Source organism: Panthera uncia, chromosome C2 (assembly GCF_023721935.1).
Source record: "Panthera uncia isolate 11264 chromosome C2, Puncia_PCG_1.0, whole genome shotgun sequence".
Taxonomy (NCBI): Eukaryota; Metazoa; Chordata; class Mammalia; order Carnivora; family Felidae; genus Panthera; species Panthera uncia.
In genome coordinates this window covers 27,749,888-27,754,152 of record NC_064810.1, presented here as the reverse complement: position 1 = coordinate 27,754,152, position 4,265 = coordinate 27,749,888, and the positions used below count along the sequence as shown (strand labels likewise).

Sequence of the window (4,265 nt, the reverse complement as noted above, 5' to 3'; positions counted from 1 at the left end):
TAAAATAGATCTGACATACAGATACAAGCACAAGGTCAAGGTCACAGATCAGTAAGAAAGATTACCAACAGAACGGATATAACAGCTGGCAATTGATCAAAGCTCCTGGAGTTTTTAGTACACTTACCAGATAGTCTGCATTTACTCATAGGGTACACTCTGTTTTAAAAATGTTTCCCATCTTTGAAGACAAGATCTTCATGTACCTTTTGTTATAAAGCATATTCTGCTAAAATGTTGCATTGATCACAGAACAAGAGAAGAAACTTGTGTATGTGTAATTCAGAATCATAAGTTTTTATGTGTGTGTATGTATATGTATGCTTTCATATTAATTTGCTACTACTGATCTTTGCAATGTGACAATTTGAAATTAATTTCAGTTGCAGGTTCCTGAATCATCCCATGTTCCCCCACACCTCCATGTCTTTGTACCAGCTGAAATGGAAATTAATTGCGTATTCCTCAATATCTTGGGCCACTTCCTCCCAAATACACAGATTTAATGGCTAAAAATTGGTTCAACCAGGAAAATTTTATAGTATAACCATAGCTTTCCATGACAGTTTCTAAATTATACATAGAAGAAGAAAGTTTTGTCATCAACAACAGCAACACAAGTGATTCTTAATGAAATTATATTATTGAACAGGGCAATTATCTAACAAAACCATGCTTTTGTTTTAGCTGTTCAAATAAGATATTGAATTGATTTTAAATTATATTTATGAACCAAAAATTATGTGATAAATGTTCTTACTGAAAGTGTTCTGGTGAAGAAATCATCATTTTTAAGGATACATCATGCTGTTGGGGTAAATTTATAATAGAAAAGCCTTCCTTGTTAAATCAAATATCACCTGCTACGGCTTTATATAATTTGCCAATCAAGATATATGTACATGCAAATGTTCTCAATGACCAGATTTTCATTTTGCAAATTATTTTGAGAATTAAATAGGTTTAAATGAAAGTACGAGAATTGTACTATATTAGGAAGACTGGGGTTTCTAGGTAACAAAGTAAAAAGAAAGAAATATGTATCAAATTAAATACCACAAAAAGTGGACCATCCTTTACCAGGAGAAAAAAACTGTGGGTATAGAAAAATTACTAGTAGTGGACGCTAATTTGTATATCAAAAGTTGATCAGAAAATCTATTGACAATTTATTTTATTTTAAAACTAACAGAATTCCTTATAAAATACACTATTAAAGTCTATTTGCAGGAATCGCTTTTTAATCAATTCATCAGTTAATCAATTAACATTCTCCTTTGTGTGCTGCCTGGTAAAAGTGTTACTTTGTTTTGAATGGTCCATGAACTCTGACTTGATTTTCCAGAAATGGAAAACATCATGACATCATTCTTGCTTATACTGGTCCAGAATACAAAGCTTTCCAGATTGAAGGTTTTAGTCAGCTTGAGGCAGAGAAACATCACTACAGACACAATCCCTGGGAAGACAGACATAATGACGATATTTGTAAAGTCAATAAACCTGACAGGGTCCCACCCCAGGGGATTAATAAACAAAAACAAGAACATGTACAATGTACCTGGAGAATTTCTATGTCTTTAAATATTTAAAGGGTAACATTAAAATACGTTCTTCAACTAGGAAGATAAAGCTACTGGCATACCATCCATCATTAGGCTATTCATTTTAAGTGGTTTCATTTTTATTGAAGAAATTGCCACCCATACTTTCCTCTGACCTCTCTTTTGCTCATCCGTACACGTAAACAAATGTTTGTAGGAATAATCTCAGTAACTACAGGCAGTAGCTGCCAATTTGAGCCCCAGCATTGCTGCTGTCCAAGTCTCTGGTGTGTTCAGTCCACGCAGCAGGGACAGCCTGCATGTGGCCCTTGCCAGGGCACCTGACAGTCAGACACAGACATAGACCCAGGTGGGGGTGGGGGTAGTAAGGATGCTTTAGCAGAGGCTCCTAAGAGCTGGCAAAGAAACAAGAAGAGCAGCAGTAACATAAGTCAGGGCTTTTCTGACCTCACTCACTGGACAGAAACATTTCAGAACAACTTTCACTTGAGCAATTAAGATCATTAAAAATAACCACTACTGTCTTCCACTAGCATTACTTAATAAAAAATAATTACACACTCTGGCTTTATGAGACCCTCAATCTATCATATACATCTTTTTTTTTTTTTTTTTTGATAGAATAGCATTTATGTGGAACGGCATATATATACTATATCCATCACTTCTATGCTTAGTAGTTTGTTCAATTCTAACATCAATTACTGAAATCCTTATATAAATATTTCCTACTGTTTATATTTTGCTTTGTTGTTTTGGTCTTTATTGTGCTTTTGATGATAGCATTTCTATAAAATGAATAATTTGTTTTACATTTAAATTCTTGTCATTACACTTGAAAAAGACATAAGAGTGGGAGCAATAATGTACAAAAAGTAAAGAACATTCTGCTCAGTGCCCTTTCCCCAACACAGTCCCTATAATCATTATTTGGTGAAATATATCAGACTGAAAAATGCATCATCATATAATGCATTTCTCAATCATAAAATAAGCCCCAACTGCCTACAACCAAGCTAAAGGATTAAGGCATGTCTTTTATCCTGTAAGCCTCAGCTGAGGACTCACCCCTTCCTTGGACACCTTCCCTCACCTCCACAGGCTGACGATAGTTTTCATCTCCGGAGCTCCACAGTACTCAGTAGATCTTCCAATCATCTCATCATAATGTTGTATTTTGGTTTGTTTATGCCTGGCCCTCAAAGAGAGGGTAAGTTCCTGATAGGCAAGGACTATGTCTTCATCATCCTTACATCTCAGTACCCTGCAGAGGTAGCATTCCCAATGGAACATGCAAAAAAGTCAACCTCTTAGAGACTGAGTCTGTAAAATGAGGGGTAAGCTACCATAAATTCTAAGGTATCTTAAGACTTCACATGATATGATAAAGCTATTTATATTGTTTAGTTTCAAATTCAATTTATGTCTTTTTTGTGCCCCCCACCCTGAATATAAACTAACAAAAAATTCATAAAATTAAAGAGCAATAAAATATTTTTCTCTGTTTGGAAGACAGTGTGACTAGCATTCTGTTAGAAAAACACAACATTTAGGGGCGCCTGGGTGGCTCAGTTGGTTAAATGTCCGACTTCGGCTCAGGTCATGATCTTGCGGTTTGTGAGTTCGAGCCCCGCGTTGGGCTCTTTGCTGACAGCTTGGAGCCTGGAGCCTGGAGCCTGCTTCAGATTCTGTGTCTCCCTCTCTCTCTCTGCCCCTCCCCTGCTCACGCTCTGTCTCTGTCTCTCAATAATAAATAAATGTTAAAAAAAATTTTTTTTAAAAGACAAACACAACATTTAAACATTTTAGAGATACATATATATCTAGAAGATTTTAGTTTTCATAAGATCATTTTCAACATCTGTTGACATAAAAAAAAATGATCATAGTCATTGAATTTCCTTTAATTAGTGTCTTCCCAGTCAAGGTTTATAAGAACTAATATGCCCACAGACTATATCTAGAATGGATAAATGTTTCAGAATACTGGTATCATACAACTTTTTATCATTTTTCTTTCTCAAACTACTCATCCTTTGGAAAACTGAATCAAATCTATTTAACATTAAAACATTACTTTGTTAAATTTTCATATGATGGGCATGTGTTAAGCAATGAAGTTAATACATTGAAAGATTTATTCCCCCAAACTAGACAAATCAAATTCATCCTAAAAAATAGTTATGGTAAAATGGGGAAAGAAAAGCTTTATGAAATAACTTTGTACTGTATCAACCACAATTGAGAAACTGTTTCCCTATACTCATTTTAAAAACCAATCACTGCAGCATATATCACCATATAGTAAAGAACTTGAACCCTTTAAATTATGTGATAAAGATTAAATCAAATTGGTGAAAACTATTCTCAGGATAATCTTTTTCATGTGAACTTAAAATGCTTTAAGTGTGAGCTTTCACTGTGTCTGGCTAAATAAAAACAATATCCTACTGTTTTTGAAGTGACTCAATGAGAGTATGTAAACATAATCAAATAGTTGTTTAAGGACTTGAACATGAAAAACTAAAAACCAAGTCAATAAAAACAAATATTATCCAAGCAGGTCTTGAACACTGATGGAAGAAGAGTCAGTGTGTCATTGTTATGCCTTTTCTTTCTTTTTTTAAGTGTTTATTTATTTGTTTTGAGAGAGAAAGGGATAGAGAGTGAGGAGAAGGGGGGCAGAGAAAGGGGGGGGGG

General features: G+C 34.6%; 1 protein-coding gene across 5 annotated transcripts in view; it reads right to left on the bottom strand.

Moving 5' to 3' along the window:
* The window catches only part of NRIP1 (nuclear receptor interacting protein 1), a 101,745-nt gene that overhangs the window by 16,205 nt on the left and 81,275 nt on the right, over nucleotides 1-4,265 (bottom strand). Inside the window, exon 3 of one of the 5 annotated variants that reach the window (XR_007457211.1) lies at nucleotides 1-2,829. The exons of the other annotated variants lie outside the window; for them this stretch is intronic. The gene's annotated coding sequence lies outside the window, so the exon portion shown is untranslated. The remainder of the gene's footprint in view (nucleotides 2,830-4,265) is intronic. 5 annotated transcript variants of the gene reach the window in all.